The sequence below is a fragment of the Nomascus leucogenys genome, chromosome 15 (assembly GCF_006542625.1).
Source record: "Nomascus leucogenys isolate Asia chromosome 15, Asia_NLE_v1, whole genome shotgun sequence".
Lineage (NCBI taxonomy): Eukaryota > Metazoa > Chordata > Mammalia > Primates > Hylobatidae > Nomascus > Nomascus leucogenys.
In genome coordinates, this window is record NC_044395.1 from 78,138,625 (window position 1) to 78,161,063 (window position 22,439).

Genomic DNA, 22,439 nt, shown 5'->3' on the forward strand with positions numbered 1-22,439 from the left:
CAAAGATACAGAGATGTGGAGCAACTTCATGTGTTCAGGGTCTGCTGTTGGCCATTCTGTGACCAGGTGAGAGGAGGTTGGGGAGTATAATTGATTCAGCTGAGCAAATTTGAAGAGGAGGTAAAGTATCATTGGTTGAAAGATGATACATTTACTTCTTTGAATTCTACCAGTACACCTGCATCTTTATGAAAAATATATACATACAAATATATTCATTAAAGCATCATCTTCATATTAGCTTGCTAGGGCTGCCATAACAGAGGACCACAAACTGGGTGGCTTAAACAACAAATTTATTGTCTCAGAATGCTGGAGGCTAGAGAAGTCTGAGATCAAAATGCCAGCAGGATTGGTTCTTTCTTTTTTTATTTTTGATACAGAGTCTCACTCTGCCACCCAGGCTGGAGTGCAGTGGCACGATCTTGGCTCCCTGCAACCTCTGTCTCTTGGGTTCAAGCGATTCTCCTACCTTAGCCTCCCAAGTAGCTGGGACTACATGCACGCCACCACACCTGGCTAATTTTCATATTTTTAGTAGAGATGAGGTCTAACCATGTTGGCTAGGCTGGTCTCAAATTCCTGACCTTAAATGATCCGCCTGCCTTGGCCTCCCAAAGTGCTGGGATTACCGGTGTGAGCCACTGTGCCCGGCCTAAGATTGGTTCTTTCGGAGCACCCAACTTCTGAGGGTTGCCAGGGAAATAATTTGTTCCAGGTCTCTCTCCTTGACATGTAGATGGTCATTGTCTCCTGTCTTCATACCGTCTTCCCTCCTTAAATGTCTCTATCCAAATTTCTGCTTCTTTAAGGAGACCAGTCATATTGGATTAGGGCCCCCACTAATGATGTCATTTTATCTTAATTACTTTGTAAAGACCCTGCCTCTAAATGAGGTCACTTTCTGAGATATTAAGGGTTAGAAATTAATCATGAGTTTGGGGGGAGGGTATACAATTCTGCTCATATGTTCCATGAAAGGGTTATATATGCAAAGCAACCTGCAGACACAAAAGGAACCAAGAAACCAAAGAATAAGGAAGACAAATCTGGTTTGTTGGTATACAGTGTTTTATTAGGGAGCTTACGGACAAGAGTATGGTCTTTGGTGGCCACAAGACAGGTAGATCTTCACACCGCAAACCCCCTGATCCAGGGCTTATATTTTGAATCATACATGCTCTGGGAGAAATGTGTAGATGGTTATGGACCTCACAGCCTGTGATTTATGCAATGACATCAGGGGTGGTTTTGAAGGAAAGACAAAACTTACAGTGAATAGGTGTTTCTACATAAAGAGTAATAACTAGACATTTTGGAGATATTCCTGGACTGGGGGTTAGTCAGGAGTCACATGGCAGATTAGCATCTAAAATACAGTCACTCTTGTCCCCACACCATAAAAATCATGTGATGGGAAAAGAGTGAAAACAACTAAATGCTCATCAATAGGGAATGGGTAAATAGGTTATGGTATATCATAAAATGGAATACTATACAGCTGTTAAAAAAGATGTACTGATAAGATTTTCCATTATGGAATAATCTCCAGTATATTTTATTAAGGGAAAAGGGCAAGTTGCCAAGTAATCTATGGCATGCCAGTATTTATGTTAAAAAATGGAATGTGTTGTAATAGCATAGGATATCTCTGGAAAGATACATAAGAAACTGGTAATAGTGGCTACGTATATAAAAAGGAACTGGGAGCCTGAGGGTCAGCAATAGGAGGGAGCCTTTTTACTGTATACTTCTGTTGTACAGGTTGACTTTGTTACCATGGGCATGTATTACTTTCAAATTAAAAAAGAAAGAAGTAGGTGCAGCAAACCACCATGGCAAATGTATACCTGTGTAACAAACCTGCACGTTCTGCATATGTATCCCAGAACTTAAAGTAAAATGAAAAAAGAAGCATAAGAGAGCTTGGTAATTTTGGTATGAAGTATATTTAGTCTGCACAAAACTGAGGTTTGTGTCTATGTTTTTAAAGTTGATGTTGGCTGGGTGCCAGTGGCTCACGCCTATAATCACAGCACTTTGGGGGGCTGAAGCGGATCACAAGGTCAGGAGTTCGAGACCAGCCTGACCAACATGGTGAAACCCTGTTTCTACTAAAAATACTAAAATTAGCTGGGTGTGGTGGTACACACCTATAGTCCCAGCTACTCAGGAGGCTGAGGCAGGAGAATTGCTTGAACCCGGGAGGTGGAGGTTGCAGTGAGCCGAGATTGCACCATTGCACTCCAGCCTGGGTGGCAGAGCGAGACTCCATCTCCAAAAAAAAAAAAAAATTTTTTTAAGGGAGCCAAAAGGTACACACAGATTTTCAACCGTGTAGGGGTCAGTTCTCCTAATGCCCTTATTGTTCAAGGATCAAGTGTACTAAAAGAAAACCAATGCCAACCTTGAAATTCTGCACACAGTGAAAATATCACTTAAAATAAATCTTTAAAAAAAAATAAAGTTGATGTCTATATTTTCTCTTCTCGAAGCTTCCCCACCCAGTCTCTCCCCCTTTAACCCTTACACACATAACTTCCCTCTCTCCCTTAATCTTACACCTTCTCCAGCTTCTGCCTTCTTTCCTGCTTCCTATTATAATGAAACTCAGAAGAACTACCTGTACTTGCTGACCCTACCTTCTTACTCTAGTGGGATTTTATATCCTCTGTATACTGAAATGTCTCTCATTAAGTTACTAATGACCCACATTTTGCCCAAGTCCGGTCAAGTCTCTGTCCCCGTCTTTCCAGACCACTCAGCAGTGTTTGACTGTAATGACCCTTCCTGGAAGCACTTTGTTCTGTAGGCTTTTATGACACCACATCCCCCTAGTTTTCCTTCTACCTCCCTGCTTACCACTTAGTCTCTTATCAATTCCTTCCCTTCTATCAGACCTCCAAAGGTAGGTAGGAGAGCTCTAAGACTTCATCTTCAGCTTTTTTTTTTTTTTTTTTTTTTTTGAGATGAAGTTTTGCTCCCATCACGCAGGCTGGAGTGCAGTGGCATGATCTCGGCTCACCGCAACCTGCACCTCCCAGGTTCAAGCGATTCTCCTTCCTCAGCCTCCGAGCAGCTGGGATTACAGGCGTGTGCCACTACACCTGGCTAATTTTTGTATTTTTAGTAGAGACAGGGTTTCGCCATGTTGGCCAGGGTGGTTTTGAACTCCTGACCTCAGGTGATCCACCCGCCTTGGCCTCCCAAAGTGCTAGGATTAGAGGCATGAGCCACAGCGCCCAGCCTCCTTTTTTTTTCTTTGATTTTATGGTTCAACTAGGTGAGTTCACCAAAATCCATGGTTTTAAGTACCATTCCTAGGTCAATCATTCTGAAATTTATATCTCCAGCCCCTGACTTGTCCTCTGAACTCTAGATTTGTGTAACTGTCTACCTCATTGGATGTTTGATAAGCAACTCAAAATGAGCACAAATTGAGAACTCTCAATTTATCACCCTATATCTGTTCCCCACTTTCGCATCCCCTCATTGCCCCCAATATTTACCCACCTAAATAATTGGCACCATTAGCCCAGTTACATAAGCCAGAAGGTCAGGAGTCATCCTTGATTCCTCTCATTCTCCCATATCCCAGTCAATAGTTCCTACTGGCTCTATCTCCAAAATACATCCTAAAGCCAAACCTGACCCTTCTTGCCATCTCACTGCTGTAATCCTAGTCTAAGTCACCATCTAACTGGTCTTCCTGCATCCAGTCTTAACCCCTTAAGTTTGTACCCCATGCAATTCTTGGCGTGATTTGAAATGATAAATCACTGAGTGGGTGGCTTGTGCCTGCAACTCCAACATTTTGGGAGGCAGAGGCAGGATGATCACTTGAGGCCAGGAGTTTGAGACCAGCCTCGGCAACATAACAAAACCCCATCTCTACAAAAAATAAAATAATTATCCAGGTGTGGTGGTGCATGCCTGTAGTCCCAGCTACTCAGAAGGGTGAGGCAGAAGGATCACTTGAGCCCACGAGTTCGAACCTGCAGTGAGCGATGATCACACCACTGACTCCAGCCTGGGCGACAAGAGTGAGACCCTGTCTCTAATGTAATAAATAAAATGAAATGATAAATCAGCTGTAAATCACAGCTGCTAAGAAGGCTGAGGGGAGGATTATCTGAGCCCAGGAGTTTGGGACTAGCCTGGGCAACATAGTGACTCTCATCTCTAAAAAAAAATTTTTTTAAATAGCTGGGCATGGTGATGCACTCACATATTCTCAGCTACACAGAAGGCTGAGGAAGGAGGATTCCTTGCACTCATGAGTTTGAGGCTGCAGTGAGCTATGATTGGACCACTGCACTTCAGCCTGGGCAACAAAGGGAAACCATGTCTCTTAAAAAAACAATAAAAGGTAAATCAGATCACCTCACCAACTGGTTGAACTCACTAGTAGCTTTCCATTGCACTTAGAATAAGCCTTCCCTTTGCTTCCAAAGCCTTACAAACCTGATCCAGTTTACCTCTCCTGTGTCACTCTGCCCCTTGACCACTGCATTCCAGCAACAGCAGCCTTCTTTCTATTCCTAAACAGCCGAGAATATGCAAGGTCACTCCTGCTCTAATGACTTTGCACTAGCTATTCCCTTGCCTGAAATGCTGTCCCTTTTAGTGTGACTGGCTCATTTTTGTCCTTCATATCTCTGGTTAAATGTTACCTCCTGAGAATTTCGCTGACCACCCAGTCTAAAATACTCACCTGGTCCCTATATATATAGTATGACTTTATTTTAATGCTCTGTGAAGCACTGACTACCTCCTGATACTTTTCTTATTTATTTATTTTAGGTATTTGTTTTCCCACACTAGAATGTAAGCTCAATGACAGCAGGGACTTTGTCTTGTTCACCATTAATTCATTTGCATCTAGAGCAGTGCTTGGCTCAGAGAGCCTAATAATTTTAAGTGAATGAATGAAATTACTTCCGTTTATATTTAATACCTTTTCCCCTTCAGTTAAAACAACATAGCCAAGACTCTCCTCTTGTATAGAATTTCACATGATTTTTTTTTTTTTTTTGAGACAGGATCTCACTCTGTCACCTAGGCTGGAGTGTAGTGGTATGATCACATCTCACTGCAGCCTCAACTTCCTGGGCTCAAGCAATCTTCCCATCTCAGCCTCTTGAGTAGCTGGGACTACAGGTGCACTCCACCACACTGGGCTAATTAAAATAAATTTTTCAGAGACAAGGTCTCACCATATTGCCTAGGCTGGTCTCAAACCTCTGGGCTCAAGCAATCCTCCCCGCTTGGCCTCCCAAAGTGTTGGGATTAGAGGCATGAGCCACTGCACCTGGCCTGAGCATGAATTATGAAAGACTAATATTTCAGTGGAAGCCCTGCTTTGTAAACCGGTGGTGAGGAGCATTTGTATTGCACTGAATCATTTTTTTTTAATTCAGTTGTGAGTTACTATATAAAACCTAAAATTAAGTTAGAAAATTTTCAAAGAACTATCAGCTGTTTCTTTGATGTGCTTTTAAAAAGGATGTCCATTTTGTGCATCATAAAAGTATGATGTGCAGGCTGTGACTCACGAGGAATAGCCAACCTACTCTTTTCTCTCCTCCTCTTCCGCTCCCCAGAAATATCATAAAGAAACAGATGATAGGTGGCCGGGCGCGGTGGCTCACGCTTGTAATCCCAGCACTTTGGGAGGCCGAGGCGGGTGGATCACGAGGTCAGGAGATCAAGACTAGGTGAAACCCCGTCTCTACTAAAAATACAAAAAATTAGCCGGGCATGGTGGCGGGCGCCTGTAGTCCCAGCTACTTGGAGAGGCTGAGGCAGGAGAATGGCGTGAACCCGGGAGGCGGAGCTTGCAGTGAGCCGAGATTGCACCACTGCACTCCAGCCTGGGCGACAGAGCGACACTCCGTCTCAAAAAAAAAAGAAAAAAAAAAGAAACAGATGATAGGTACTTGGAAGAGCAGCTAACATTTGCTGAGAGCTTGCTATGTGCTTGATATTTTATTTTATTTTATTTTATTTTACTTTATTTTATTTTACTTTACTTTACTTTATTTTATTTTATTTTATTTTATTTTATTTTATTTTAATTTTAGAGACAAGGTCTCTTTCTGTTCCCCAGGCTAAAGTGCAGTGGCATGATCACCGCTCACTGCAGCCTTGACCTCCCCAGGCTCAAGTGATCCTCCCACCTCAGCCTCCCAAGTATCTGTGACTACAGGTGTGCACCAGCACACCCAGCTAATATTTGTATTTTTTGTAGAGATGGAGTTTTGCCATGTTGCCCAGGCTGGTCCTGAACTCCTGGACTCAAGTGATCCGCCCGCCTCAGCCTCCCAAAGTGCTGGGATTATAGGCATGAGCCACTGTGCGCAACCAACATTTAATAGATTAACTAATTTAACCTTCAGAACAACCTTATGAGAGACAATTCTAATTCCCATTTAACAGATATGAGGCACAGAGAGGTTAAGTAACTTGCCTGGGTCACATGGTTAATGAGTGGTAGAGCCGGGCAGGCTGACTCCAATGTCTGAGCTTTTAATCATCTTACCATGCTGCCTTGGGGAATGCATGTCAGTGGGTCTGAATGTTTGTCACCACTTTAGTCCTTTGGGACTACAGAGGAGAGTAAATAAGGACAAATACATGGGGGTGTGGAGCTAAGTGTCAAATCCAATCAAGTCCAAATCCCAGAGGTTTTCCTTTTTTATGCCATGGACCCTTTTGGCAGTCAGGGAGTCTATAGACCCCCTACTCAGAATAATGTTTTTACATACAAAGCTAAAATAGAATTGGAAACCTATTATAGTGAAATGCAGTTCTCAAAATATTAAATCACCATGTGGGATATAATATACATGCTTTTTGTTCATATATTAAAAAGATCTAATGGCAATCTAATGACTACCATAATTTCATAGCACTATGGACACAAATGGTATTTCAAGATACTTTTAACTGCAATAATGTGACATAGAAATATCTGGGATGTGGTCGGGTACAGTGGCTCATGCCTGTAATCCCAGCACTTTGGGAGACCGAGGCAGGCAGATCACTTGAGGTCAGGAGTTCGAGACCAGCCTGGCCAACATGGTGAAACCCCTTCTCTACCAAAAATATAAAAAATTAGCCAGGTGTGGTGGTGCATGCCTGTAATCCCAGCTACTTGGGAGGCTGAGGCAGGAGAATCGCTTGAATCCAGGAGGGGGAGGTTGCAGTGAGCTGAGTTCATACCACTGCACTCCAGCCTGGGCCACAGAGCAAGACTCCATTTAAAAAAAAGAAAAAGAAAAGAAATATCTGGGATATCTGTTAGTGACAAAGTCACAGATACAGCTAGTACTGCTATGACTTGTGGCCTACATTAGTAAGGGAAGGAATTGCTAAGTTTCTATTTGAGATTAGTGAAAATAAAGACTGATATTTTTTCCTTCCCATTCAAGTTCATAGGCCTCTTGAATTCCATCCATGGATTTCTTTGGGGAAGGGAGTTTTGGGGGAGACAGATCTATATACCCCCAGGTTATTAATCCCTGCCATCAAGCCTGGGAGCAGTTTCTGGGTGTACGGTAGTGACCCGGTGTATGGACAAGAAGTAGACCCAGGGAATTGACCAGGAATTACTGGGAAGAGGGATTCAGTGGTGTGAACTGGTCACCCCTTCCCATAAGCCTGATGACTGAAAAAGGACAATGAGTGACCAGGCGCTGTGGCTCATGCCTGTAATCCGAGCACTTTGGGAGGCCGAGGTGGGTGGATCACCTGAAGTCAGGAGTTCAAGACCAGCCTGACTAACATAGTAAAACCGTGCCTCTACTAAAAATACAAAATTAGCCTGGCGTGGTGGCACATGCCTGTAATCCAGCTACTTGGGAGGCTGAGGCAGGAGAATGCAGTGTGATAGCCCAAAAAGAAGGCAGAGGTTGCAGTGAGCTGAGATCGCGCCACTGCACTCCAGCCTGGGCAAAGAGAGAGAAACTCTGTCTCAAAAAAAAAAGAAAAAATAAATGAAGTAAAATTTGTTTCTGTGATGTCTGAGATAATCTTTTAGATGGGTTTCTAACATTTCCCCAAATGAAGTAAATTATTACACAAAATTCCGAAGTTAAAGCAAATTTGGAAAAAAAAAACAATTACAAGTGGACAGAAGTCTATTTTGGCATTCTGAGTGTCTGCAGCTTTGGGACAAATGAGAGGCAGGATCCCTGGGCAGGATCAGCACACTCATGGTAGCAAGCTCTCCTCATTCTGCCCCCAGTTCTGCCCCCACAGCTTCAAACATGGTGGGCTGACAACAATATGGAGGTCAGAGAAGAACAATTTAAGAGCATGTGTGAGACAACCCAAGGTGCTGAGAAATGTACTGAAGCTCTACAGTGATGGAGGCATGGATGAGCACTATGCAGATAGAAACATAAATGTGACATTATTTGTAATTGCAGTCTGAATGAGTTAGAAAAAAATTGGGATATTCTTACGTGGGAGCTAAATCTTAATACCACTAGGAAGATTTGTAATAATAACAATAATAGTTAACATGAATGGAATGTTTACTATTTGTCAGGCACTGTTAGAAGTACAGTACTTTACATGCATTAACATTTAATTCCTAGAGCAAACTTATGAAGTAAGTGCTGTTAATATCTTCATTTTACAAGCAAGGAAACTGAAGTGCAGAGAAGTAGAAGTAAATTATTTTTTAAAAAATGACACTTACTTGGGCCTGCATGTCACCCAGCAGCCAGGGAAAAAAAAAAAAAGACATTTATTCTAAGATAGAGTAGAAGTATATTCTTTTTTCTTTTTTAAAATACTTTTTTTGTACAGAGCAGTTGAAATGTAAGAAGTATATTCTTTTGTTTTGTTTTTTGAGACCGAGTCTCACTCTGTCACCTAGGCTGGAGTACAGTGACGCAATCTCAACTCACTGCAACCTCCGCCTCCCGGGTTCAGGCAATTCTACCTGCCTCAGCCTCCCCAGTAGCTGGAATTATAGGTGCCCACCAGCACGCCCAGCCAATTTTTGTATTTTTTAGTAGAGACAAGGTTTTGCCATGTTGGCCAGGCTGGTCTTGAACTCCTGACCTCAGGTGATCCACCCGCCTCGGCCTCCCTAAGTACTGGGATTACAGGCATGAGCCACTGCACCTGTCCTAGAAGTATAATTCTTGACTGTATTAGTTAAATGCTATATTGACTGTATGCTAGCTGCTGTAAAAATAAACTTTGAAACCTCAATGGCTTAACACAATAGGAGTGTATTTCTCTCCACATCAGCCCAATATGAGGTTGGGTGTTGAGAAACTCAGAATGATGAAAGTCTGCTGTCTTCAGTATATCAGGATCACTCTGAGGTTTCTTGTACCTTCATTTGAAAGTTAAATGCATCAAATTCCACTGGTCAGAACTATTTGCCCATGACTAACTAAAAGGGAAGCTGGGAAATGTAGCTGAACTGTGGTCCAACAGGGGAAAAAAATGGTTTGGTAACCAGCTAGCCAGTATTTGTCATGCCAGCAGATCAGATAACTTTATTGGTTCAAGCAGAGAGCTTCCCTTTTTTTTTTCCAAAGGTGCTCCTTAACAAACTGAAACAACTTTTAGATGAGCTTAGTTCATGGTCTTTTGTTAAGAAGGAAAAGTCCTTTATTTTTATGTTGTAGATATGGTATTATTACCATCCAGTCCTTCTGTATAATTATTGTCAGAAAGCATGGCTTGAGAACAACTCTTTTTATATTCAAATACTGTTTTTGGTAACTGTTCTCCAGTATTTTGATTTATTGTCAAAAAATTTATATAGCACACAAATAATGCACTTATATGGTAAGTAAATTTCTTAGCTAATTTATTAAGATATTCTCTTGACTTCTGGGAGCTAGAATGATCTTGACTACATTTATGTGGAAGAACTTTGGGGCCTGAGACATCACTTGTCCATGTGTTTAAGTGAGTCCAGATCTATTTTCTGAAGAAAGTCTTGTCTTTGCACATGTACCTTCTTAGGCCTATTTCCAAATGGCAGTGGAATGGCCTTCTTTTTGGGCTATGGCACTGTTAGATGCCTCATTGCTCTGAAAGAATGTCAGTCCTACCTTCAGCGCCATTGAGTGCTAAATCAACTATTACTCAGCAGCAAAATCATTTCCATTCTAGTTTCTTACCAGAAAAATAACTTCAAACTTTCTCTGCACTTTATTTATCAAAAGCTCAAGTGAAAAAAAATAATACTCATTGGGGATTACTTGAAGGATAAGTAATCTGTCCACTTCTCTAAACAATCTAAATGTTATCCATTATTTATGACTATTAGAATAAGCTATGTAGCTGGATTGCCCGTCTCTTGTAGAATTGCTTGTGCCGAATTGCATTTTGGTTTTACACACCAAAGCTGATTGTAAGAGATGGCCCTAGGAATCTTGCTGTTGTAGTTATTGTAAGGATATTGTTGAGGACTTTGACCGCTATGTTATAGAGTGACTCATAATTAGGGAAAATTTCTCTCAGATCTTATTACCAAGAAGCTATATTTCTCTTAAGAGCTACTTCATTTTGGCTGGGCCCAGTGGCTCACGCCTGTAATCCCAGCACTTGGGAGGCCGAGGCGGGCAGAGCATGAGGTCAGGAGATCGAGACCATCCTGGCTAACACAGTAAAACCCCGTCTCTACTAAAAATACAAAAAATTAGCCGGACATGGTGGCGGGCACCTGTAGTCCCAGCTACTCGGGAGGCTGAGGCAGGAGAATGGTGTGAACCCGGGAGGCAGAGCTTGCAGTGAGCCGAGATTGTGCCACTGTACTCCAGCCTGGGTGACAGAGTAAGACTCTGTCTCAAAAAAAAAAAAAAGGAGCTCCTTTATTTTTATCAAAGGGAAAGTAAATTTCATCATTGTTCAGATTTCCCTATGGCTTTGTCCCTGGAAGCTCAGAATCAAATTTATGGCCCAGGTCTAGCTGTTGTCTAGAACTATATAATATGCACTTTTGTGTGTCATCATGACAGTTGGTTTTAGCTTATTTTCCTTCTTCTGCTTGCCTTTACTTCTTTCCTCCACACCAATTACTTAACCCATTATTTCATGTTATATTTCTATAAATTGCTTTAAAGACTTTAGAAACATAGGAATTATATGTCTGAGCATGTACTTACATGTATATGCTTAAAGTAATGCTCAAATATTTTGAATAACAAAAGATGTTGAAATACATGTTCCCTTAAACACTATTATTGCATATTTTTCATTAAAAGTTTTGCATTGGAATTCATGTTTCTTTTCTTTTTTTTTTTTTGAGACAGAGTCCTGCTCTGTTGCCAGGCTCGAGTGCAGTGGCACAATCTCGGCTCACTGCAACCTCCGCCTCCCAGGTTCAAGCGATTCTCTTGCCTCAGTCTGCCAAGTAGCTGGGACTACAGGCGTGTGCCACCACGCCCAGCTAATTTTTTTTTTTTTTTTTTTTGAGATGTAGTCTCACTCTGTTGCCAGGCTGGAGTGCAGTGGCACAATTTCGGCTCACTGCAACCTCCACCTCCCAGGTTCAAGCAATTCTCCTGCCTCAGCCTCCTAAGTAGCTGAGATTACAGGTGTGTACTACCATGCCTGGCTAATTTTTGTATTTTTGGTAGAGACGGGGTTTTGCCATGTTGGTCAGGCTGCTCTCAAATTCCTGCCCTCATGATCCGCCCACCTCAGCCTCCCAAAGTGTTGAGATTACAGGTGTGATCCACCGTGCCTGGCTTTTTTTTTTTTTTTTTTTTTGGAGCTGGAGTTTTGCTCTTGTTGCCCAGGCTGAAGTGTAATGGTGTAATCTTGGCTCACTGCAACCTCCACCTCCTGGGTTCAAGTGATTCTCCCGCCTCAGCCTCCCGAGTAGCTGGGATTACAGGCACGCGCCACCATGCCTGGCTAATTTTGTATTTTTATTAGAGATGGGGTTTCTCCATGTTGGTTAGGCTGGTCCCAAACTCCCGACCTCAGGTGATTTGCCCGCCTTGGCCTCCCAAAGTGCTGGGATTACAGGCATCAGCCACTGCACCCATCCTTGTTTCTTTCTTTATATTCCACTGCTTCTCTCCTCCAACCCATGCTGCAGACTGCTCCCACCCTTGCTTTTTCTTAAGCTATTCCCTGTTCCTTCCTCTCCTCATTGGCAAATCTTCCTCCAAGGGCCTCAGCCCTAGCTGCTCTGTCAGAATGGAATGTTCCTTCCTGACAGACTTCTTATCAGTTCCTTGCCATCTACACAGAGAGACTTCCTGACCCTCATCCTCTCTAAAGCTGACTCTAGTCCCCTACCCACCCTACCTCATATATAAGCAGCACCTTGCTTACTTTCTTCACTATATTCTGTCATCATTTTCTTATTAATTCCTTTGGTAGTTATATGTCTACTCAACTAGAGGGTGAACTTCATGAGGGTAAGTACCATGTTGTTTGCTTTTTTGTTGTTGTTAAGAGACAGGGTCTCACCGTGTGGCTCAGGCTGGTCTTTTTTTTTTTTTTTTTTTTTTCCAAGACAGAGGCTTGCTCTGTTGCCCAGGCTGGAGTGCAGTGGCATGACCTCAGCTCACTGCACGCTCCATCTCCCGGGTTCAAGTGATTCTCCTGCCTCAGCCTCATGAGTAGCTGGGACTACAGGCACCTGCCACCATGCCCAGCTAATTTTTATATTTTTAGTAGAGACGGGGTTTCACCATGTTGGCCAGGCTTGTCTCAAACTCCTGACCTCGTGATCCACCTGCTTTGGCCTCCCAAAGTGCTGGGATTACAGGTGTGAGCCACCATGCCCAGCCTCAGGCTGGTCTTTATTTCCTGGCCTCAACCATCCTCCTGCCTTAGCCTCTTGAGTAGCTGGGATTAAGGCATGAGCCACTGTTCTCAGCAATCCAGGTCTTCAGATGCATGAATAAATTGTTGAGCCTATGAACTGCAGAAAACCTCTTGTAACTCTTCTGTACTCTCAGGAATATTCCCTTTTCGAAACTCCTGAATTTACTTCTATCTGGTCTGAACCTAGTCACTCGGCACATTTAAAGCCCTCAATACCTCTTTGTTTCGTGTTTCAAGATGGATTTCCCCAATTACTTTGTAAGTTTTAAATTATTTGGCTAATAGATTATTAGAGGAACACTGAAGGTACAGGCAGTAGAATCTGGATATCAGCAGGGGATTTAAATAGTCTCATATTTGGGTCCCGAGCCCGCGGGGCTGTGCGGATGGTAGGGATGCCGACCCTACTGAGGAGCAGATGGCAGAAACAGAGAGAAACGAAAAGGAGCAATTCGAATGCCAGGAACTGCTCGAGTGCCAGGTGCAGGTGGGGGCCCCCGAGGAGGAGGAAGACGCGGGCCTGGTGGCCGAGGCCGAGGCCGTGGCTGCTGGCTGGATGCTCGATTTCCTCTGCCTCTCTTTGCCGAGCTTTCCGCGACGGCCACTCCGAGGACTTCCGCAGGACCCGCAAAAGCGCAGAGGCTATTATTCATGGACTATCCAGTCTAACAGCTTGCCAGTTGAGAACGATATACCTATGTCAGTTTTTGACAAGAATTGCAGCAGGAAAAACCCTTGATGCACAGTTTGAAAATGATGAACAAATTACCCCTTGGAATCAGCCTGGATGATTTGGGGTTCAACTGAAAAGGAACACGACAAACTTCATGAAGAAATACAGAATTTAATTAAAATTCAGTCTATAGCTGTTTGTATGGAAAATGGCAACTTTAAAGAAGCAGAAGTCTTTGAAAGAATATTTGGTGATCCAAATTCTTATATGCCTCTCAAAAGCAAATTGCTTATGATAATCTCTCAGAAAGATACATTTCATTCCTTTTTTCAACACTTCAGCTGCAACCACATGATGGAGAAAATTAAGAGTTATGTGAATTATGTGCTAAGTGAAAAATCATCAACCTTTCTAATGAAGGCAGCAGCAAAAGCAGTAGAAAGCAAAAGAACAAGAACAATAACTTCTCAAGATAAACCTAATGGTAGTGATGTTGAAATGGAAACTGAAGCTAATTTGGATACAAGAAAAAGATCTCACAAGAATCTTTTCTTATGTTAAGTTGCAACATGGAACCCAGCAACAAGACCTTAATAAGAAAGAAAGAAGAGTAGGAACTCTTCAAAGTACAAAAAAGAAAAAAGAAAGCAGAAGAGCCACTGAAAGCAGAATACCTGTTTCAAAGAGTCAACCGGTAACTCCTGAAAAACATCGAGCTAGAAAAAGACAGGCATGGCTTTGGGAAGAAGACAAGAATTTGAGATCTGGAGTGAGGAAATATGGAGAGGAAAACTGGTCTAAAATACTGTTGCATTGTAAATTCAACAACCGGACAAGTGTCATGTTAAAAGACAGATGGAGGACCATGAAGAAACTAAAACTGATTTGCTCAGACAGCGAAGACTGATTGTGTTTGTAAAAGCTTGATGAAAGGGCAGTTAAGTATTTTGATCACTGCATTTTGTTTGAAACTTGTGTCATTGATGTAATTTAAAACTTTTGTTTAAAGCATTACAGTATTTTTCTGTGACCATCAATTAATATGAGGGTTTGTGCTATAAGAGTTAAAGCATATGCTATCATTGTATTCTTTAAGAACCTTATTTTGATAAAATGTAAATTTGTTGAACCCTGCCACATTTAGTATCCCCACCACCAAATCCTGTTCCAATTAAAAATTTAAAACCTGATACAAAAAAAAAATTTTCAGTTAACATATTTTGTGTCTGTAGGCTGACCTCAACCCTGTAATGTAACCCATTAAAATGAATTTTCTTTTTTTGTAAGACAGAGTTTCTCTCTGTTGCCCAGGCTGGAGTGCAATGGCGCAATTTCAGCTCACTGCAACCTCTGCCTCCCAGGTTCAAGCGAGTCTCCTGCCTCAGCCTCCTGAGTAGCTGGGATTACAGGCACACACCACCACGCCCAGCTAATTTTTGTATTTTTGGTAGAGGTGGGGTTTCACCATGCTGGTCAGGATGGTCTCAAACTCCTGACTTCATGATCCACCCACCTCGGCCTCCCAAAGTGCTGAGATTACAGACGAGAGCTACTGCGTCCTGCCTAAAATGAATTTCTAGATGATTGAATAACAGTAGTCCTTTGATAGGAGATAATGGGCTGGTTTATGGCCTTAATATACTACTTAATTACTTAAGATGTTTATTAATAGAATGATAGATGTACAGAGTAACCTATAAGCATGACATACTTTTACTTTCAGTAGTTTCATGTAAAGAAAAAAACTCGAAAATAGTAATACCTGAGGACCCATGGGAATAATAGACACTGGGGAGGTAGGGTGGGGAGCGGGAGCAAGAGCTAAAAAACTACCTACTGGGGACTCTGCTCACTACCTGGGTGACAGGATCATCCATACCCCAAACCTCAACATCACACAGTATACCCAGCTAACAAACCTGCCCATATGTTCCCTGAATCTAAAATAAAAATCGAAATAATTTTTTTAAAAAAGAAAAAGACAATAGTATTACCCATGGGACAAAATTTGTACTATTAGCAAGAATCATTTTGTGTCTCATTTAGAAACAATTTGACTTTTGTTCCAGTGTTTAAACTTTGACAAAAATGGTTTTGAATAGATCTTTATAACCTGATGCCATAAATACAAGATTCTCTGATACCTTCATTTAATATATCAATATTGGGCCTAAAACAGTATTCTATAAAGCTTAAATTGGTATTAACTATGATCATCTTGATGTCTATGATAGATAATAAACAAGGTCATACATACCTTACTAAACAATTTTGGTTTTCCACCAACATTTTATTCTGTAAAAGATTTAGACTAACAGAATTATTTAGCATTTCGAGTCATGTGCTTTATTTAGTAAGTGAGTAAAAATATTGGAATATTGAAGTATTTGCATAAAAAATCAAATGGTGGTATTTTGTAATCTCTATTGTATTTCCTATTAAGGTTTCATATATTACTTTCCCATTGTTCCTGAATTTGTTATCCTATATATAAACAGAAACACGGATGAGTACAAAAAATAAATAAATAAATAGTCTCATATTCATGAAGGTGCGAGAACCTTTATACTAACTCAGAACTCCAGAGCTAGTATAAAGATTATTGTAAGCAGAACACATTTGAGATTCAATAGATTCATAAAGAATCCTTCTCGGAGCTTCCCTTATGTGACTAAAAACAGCAACTTCTGAGAAATGAGGCTATCATGAATTCTCCCTCCAGGGAAGTTTTACGGCCTTGAAGAAGGCAGAAAGACCACGCATAGTTATATGGCCAAATATTATCACAAACTTTAACTCTCATTTGTTCTCTTAAAAACCCACTTGTGGCTGGGTGTGGTGGCTCACACCTGTAGTCCCAGCACTTTGGGAGCCCGAGGCGGGTGGATCACAAGCTCAGGAGTTCGAGACCAGTCTGACCAACATGGTGAAACCCAGTATCTACTAAAAATACAAAAATTAGTCAGGCATGGTGGTGTGTGCCTGTAATCCCAGCTACTCAGGAGGCTGAGGCAGGAGAATCGCTTGAACCTGGGAGGCAGAGCTTGCAGTGAGTTGAGATTGTACCACTGCACTCCAGCCTGGGCGACAGAGAAGACTCTGTCTCAAAAAAAAAAAAAAACCCACTTGTATTTCCTTTAAAAACCTATTTGTCCTTCCCATGGTACTCTTTTCTTCCTCCTCCTTCCCCTACTGTTAGATATAGCCACAAATTCTTTTTTTTTTTTTTTGAGACGGAGTCTGTCTCTGTCACCCAGGCTGGAGTGCAATGGTGTGATCTCAGCTCACTCAACTTCCACCTCCTGGGTTGAAGCAATTCTCCCACCTCAGCCTCCCGAGTAGCTGAAACTACAGGCATGCGCCACCACGCCTGGCAAATTTTTGTATTTTTAGTAGAGGGGTTTCACCATGTTGGCCAGACTGCTCTCGAACTCCTGACCTCAAGTGATCCACTCATCTCGGCCTCCCAAAGTTCTGGGACTACAGGCATGTGCCACCATGCCCAGCCTAGCCACAAATTCTAGCCACCTTTTTGAGTTACTCATCACTGAGCATTCCTACATGTATGTGCATTGCATGCATGAACTCTTATTAATTTGTCTTTTGTCAGTTTAATTTGCAGGCCTCCAGTAATTGAATAGAGGAAGGTAGAAGAGGCCAGGTGCGGTGGCTCATGCCTGTAATTCCAGCACTATGGGAGGCCAAAGTGGGCTGATCACTTGAGGCCAGGAGTTCGAGACCAGCCTGGGCAACATGGCGAAACCTCATCTCAACTAAAAATACAAAAATTAGCTGAGCGTGGTGGTGCATGCCTGGAGTCCCAGCTGTTCAGGAGGCTGAGGCAGGAGAATCACTTGAACCCGGCAAGCAGAGGTTGCAGTAAGCCTGGATCGCACCACTGCACTCCAGCCTGGGCAACAGAGCAAGGCTCTGTCTCAAAAAAAAAAAAAAGAAAAAAAAATGAAGAAGAAAAGGATAGAAGAAAAGGGCAATGATAGAAGGACAAGAAGGGGAGGTAGAAAGGTAACTTACATTTATTGAGAACCACTTAGATTAGGCAAAACACGTCATAGGAAGATATAGTTCACCTCCTTTTTTTGTTGTTGTTGAGATAGGGTCTCACTCTGTCACCCAGGCTGGAGTATAGCGGCACGATCACAGCTCGGTCTCCCGAAGTGCTAGAATTACAGGCATGAGCCACTAAACCTGGCGTCACCTCCCTTTTTTTTTTTTTCAGATGGAGTCTTGCTTGCTCTGTCACCCAGGCTGGAGAGCAGTGACACAATCTCAGCTCACTGCAAGCTCCACCTCCTGGGTTCACTCCATTCTCCTGCCTCAGCCTCCCAAGTAGCTGGGACTACAGGCATGCACTACCACGCCCAGCTAATTTTTTGTATTTTTAGTAGAGACGGGATTTCACCTTGTTGGTCAGGCTGGTCTCGAACTCCTGACCTCAGGTGATCTGCCCGCCTTGGCCTCCCAAAGTGCTGGGATTACAGGCGTGAGCCACCGCACTGGCCAGTCACCTCCTTTTTTTAAACAATGGGAGCAAGCAAAGGGTAGAGTGAGTTTCCCTGAGACATCATTAACTCAACAAAATGTTTTGAGTGTGTTTCATGTGCCAGGTATCCTAAGAACTAGGGATGGAGCATGAATAAGACTTTGTTCCTGTTCTCATGGTATTGACAATTTAGCAGAGGCCAGGAGGAATCCATCTGAAAAAAAAACGTTCCGTCAGGCCTGGATCAGAGATTCTAGCCCTGAACAGAAGCCGCACTCAGTAGAGTAAGTGAACATTCACAGAGGACTTACTATATGTTAGACACCATGCTAATCATGGTGTACAGCATCCATGTTCCCTTAAAAACCCCAGATCCGCTTCTTCTGTGAGAAAACACCAAATGGCGGATGACGCCGGTGCAGCGGGGGGGCCCGGGGGCCCTGGTGGCCCTGGGATGGGGAACCGCGGTGGCTTCCGTGGAGGTTTCGGCAGTGGCATCCCGGGCCGGGGTCGCGGCCGTGGACCGGGCCGGGGCCAAGGCCGCGGAGCTCGCGGAGGCAAGGCCGAGGATACGGAGTGGATTCCCATCACCAATCTGGGGTGCTTGGTCAAGGACATGAAGATCAAGTCCCTGGAGGAGATCTATCTCTTCTCCCTGCCCATTAAGGAATCAGAGATCATTGACTTTTTTCTGGGGGCTTCTCTCAAGGAGGAGGTTTTGAAGATTATGCCAGTGCAAAAGCAGACCCGTGCCGGCCAGCACACCAGGTTCAAGGCCTTTGTTGCTGTCGGGGACTACAATGGCCACGTCGGTCTGGGTGTTAAGTGCTCCAAGGAGGTGGCCACCGCCGTCCGTGGGGCCATCATCCTGGCCAAGCTCTCCATTGTCCCCGTGCGCAGAGGCTACTGGGGGAACAAGATCGGCAAGCCCCACACCGTCCCTTGCAAGGTGACAGGCCGCTGCGGCTCTGTGCTGGTGCACCTCATCCCTGCACCCAGGGGCACTGGCATCGTCTCCGCACCTGTGCCCAAGAAGCTGCTCATGATGGCTGATATCGATGACTACTACACCTCAGCCCGGGGCTGCACTGCCACCCTGGGCAACTTTGCCAAGGCCACCTTTGATGCCATTTCTAAGACCTACAGCTACCTGACCCTCGACCTCTGGAAGGAGACTGTATTTACCAAGTCTCCCTATCAGGAATTCACTGACCACCTCGTCAAGACCCGCACCAGAGTCTCCGTGCAGCGGACCCAGGCTCCAGCTGTGGCTACAACATAGGGTTTTTACACAAGAAAAATAAAGTGAATTAAGCGTGGAAAAAAAAAAAACAACCCAGATCCATTGCTGGGCATGGTGGCTCACACCTGTAATCCCAGCACTTTGGGAGGCTGAGGCAGGTGGATCACCTGAGGTCAGGAGTTCGAGACCAGCCTGGCCAACATGGTGAAACCCAGTCTCTACTAAAAAAATACAAAAATTAGCCAGGCGTGGTGGTGCATGCTTGTAATCCCAGCTACTTGGGAGGCTGAGGCGGGAAGATCACTTGAACCTAGGAGGCAGAGGTTGCAGTGAGCCGAGATCGTGCCACTGCACTCCAGCCTGGGTGACAGAGCAAGACTCTGTCTCAAAAACAATGCAAAACAAAAAACCCACAGATCCTGAGGGGAGAAACATGGAAGTTCTTGGCCTCCTCCGGGGCCCTGAGTATTGCTATACACACAGGAGACATTCAGTACCCAAGTGATTATTGATATAATTCAAAAGATTCAATGGTAATGAATCACCAGAGCAAGACGATGTCTTGCTCTCTCGCCCAGGCTGGAGTGCAGTGGCCAGATCATAGCTCACTGCAGCCTCAACTCCTGGGCTCAAGGGATCTTCTTGCCTCAGCTTCCTGAGTAGCTGGGACCATAGGCAGTTGCCACCACACACAGCGTTTTTTAAAAACTTTTTTTGTAGATATGGGGGTCTCTTCATCTTGCCCAGGCTGGTCTCAAACTCCTGGGCTCAAGCAATCCTCCTACCACAGCCTCCCAAGTAGCTAGGACTCATGTGTACAATTTTTTTTTTTTTCTTTGAGACAGGGTTTCACTCCTGTCTCCTAGGCTGGAGTGCAATGATGCCATCTCATTTCACTGCAGCCTCTGCCTCCCCGGTTCAGGAAATCCTCCTGCCTTGGCCTCCCGAGTAGCCGAGACTACAGACGTGCACCACCACATCTGGTGAATTTTTGTATTTTGTAAAGACAGGGTTTTGCCATGTTGCCCATGTTGGTCTGGAATTCCAGGGCTCAAGTGATCCGCCCCCCTCGGCCTCCCAAAGTGCTGGGACTACAGGCCTGAGCCAAGGCATCTGGCCCCGAATTGATTTTTTTTTTTTGCATTTTACTTTAGCTCCAGCAGAGGGAGCCAGGTCCATGTTGATTAAAGGCCAAACAAAAAATCCAAAACAAAAGAAAGAATAACAAAAATGGAAGGTTCAGGCAAAGAGATTCCTTTTTCAAAGAAAATGCCGTCTAATTTCCGAAGTATTGTATTTCCGCCTTCCTGTGGAATCCCTGAGCAGCTCTTTCCTCTCTGAGACTTTAGGGCATAAATCTGAAGTTGAGACAGGTCACAATAGAAAACTTTCACTTTTTTGAGTCCTTTTCAAGGCACAGAATGTCAATTTGTGTAAACATTGTTTGAGGCTGAAGACTCAGCTTAAATTTACCCATTTATGGGCCAGGTGTGGTGGCTCATGCCTGTTAATCTCAGCACTTTGGGAGGTTGAGGTGGGCAGATCACCTGAGGTCAGGAGTTCGAGACCAGCCTGGCCAACATGGCGAAACCCCATCTCTACTAAAAATACAAAAATTAGCTGGGCGTGGTGACACATGCCTGTAATCCCAGCTACTCAGGAGGCTGAGGCAGGAGAATCACTTAAACCCGGGAGGAGGTTGCAGTGAGCAGAGATCATGCCACTCCACTCCAGCCTAGGCAACAGAATGAGACTGTCTCAGAAAACAAAAAAAAAAGGCGATAAAACATAACATAAAAATTACCATCTTAATCGCTTTTAAGTATACGGTTCAGTGATATTAAGGACATTCATATCATTGCACAACCATCACCACCATCCATCTCCAGAACTCTTTTTTAAATCTTGTGAAACTGAAAGTCTGTACCCGTTAAATAACTCCCATTTCCCCCTCCCACCTAGTCCCTGGCAACCACAATCCTTTCTGTCTCTATTGATTTGACTACTCTAGGTACTTCACATAAGTGGAATCATACAGTATTTGCCTTTTTGTGACTGGCTTATTTCACTTAGCATTATGTCCTCAAGGTTCATCCATGTTGTAGCATGTGTCAGAATTTCTTTCTTTTTTAAGGCTAAATAATATTTGCATATGTATACCACACTTTGTTTATCCATTTACCTATTGGTGGACACTTGGTTGTCTTCCACCTTTTGGCTATTATGAATAATGCTGCTATGAACATGGATATATAAAAACTTTTTTTTTTTTTTGAGACCTTGTTTTCAGTTCTTTTGGGTATATACCCAGAAGTGGAATTGCTAGATTGTATAATAATTCTATTTTTAATGTTTTGAGGAACCACTACACTCTTTTCCATAGTGGCTGCACCATTTTACGGTTCCACCAGCCAAAAATAAGGGTTCCAATTTTTCCACATCCTAATCAAAACTTACTATTTTCCATTTTCTTTCTTTATATAGTAGCCATACTAATGGGTGTCAGGTGGTATCTGATTGTGGTTTTGTGGTTTCTTTTTTAATCAACATGAAATCTGCATAAGGTTAAAAAGTCAAATAATGCATTTCTACAAGGTTTGTAAGGTCCTCAGCCCTATCCTATCCTCTTTGTCCCCCAATCCTGCTCCCTACAGACAGCCATTTTCAACACTTTTAGTTCTTCTGGTCCATGAACCCACATTCTTAATATGCTAATCGTATTATTTTATTTTATATATATATGTTTTGAGACAGAGTCCCGCTCTGTCGCCCAGGCTAGAGTGCAGTGGTATGATCTCGGCTCACTGCCACCTCCACTTCCCAGGTTCAAGCAATTCTCCTGCCTCAGCCTCCCAAGTAGCTGGGATCACAAGCATGCGCCACCATGCCTAACTAATTTTTGTGTTTTTAGTAGAGACAGAGTTTCACTATGTTGGCCAGGCTGGTCTGGAACTCCTGGCCTCAAGTGATCCACCAGCCTTGGCCTCCCAAACTTTTGGGATTACAGGCATGAGCCACTGCACCCAGCCTATCTTATTTTTTATTTTTTGAGACAAAGTCTCACTCTGTCACCTAGGCTGGTGTGCAGTGGTGGTGGATAGGTTGTTTTCTAAGCCTGCTACTTAGTTGTCATTTAGGGACTTCTGTAACTTTTACAAATTCTAAGCAAATTAAAAGTTCACATGAGAAACATTGTCTGACAT

General features: G+C 43.3%; 1 protein-coding gene and 2 pseudogenes across 4 annotated transcripts in view; all 3 read left to right on the plus strand.

Moving 5' to 3' along the window:
• The window catches only part of NUCB2 (nucleobindin 2), a 126,198-nt gene that overhangs the window by 4,937 nt on the left and 98,822 nt on the right, over positions 1 to 22,439 (plus strand). The gene's annotated exons all lie outside the window — the stretch shown is intronic.
• LOC105738896 lies at positions 13,057 to 14,679 on the plus strand (annotated as a pseudogene).
• On the plus strand, positions 18,030 to 19,325 carry LOC100602666 (annotated as a pseudogene). The gene has a single exon (XR_004033553.1). The product of XR_004033553.1 is annotated as a 40S ribosomal protein S2 pseudogene (transcript).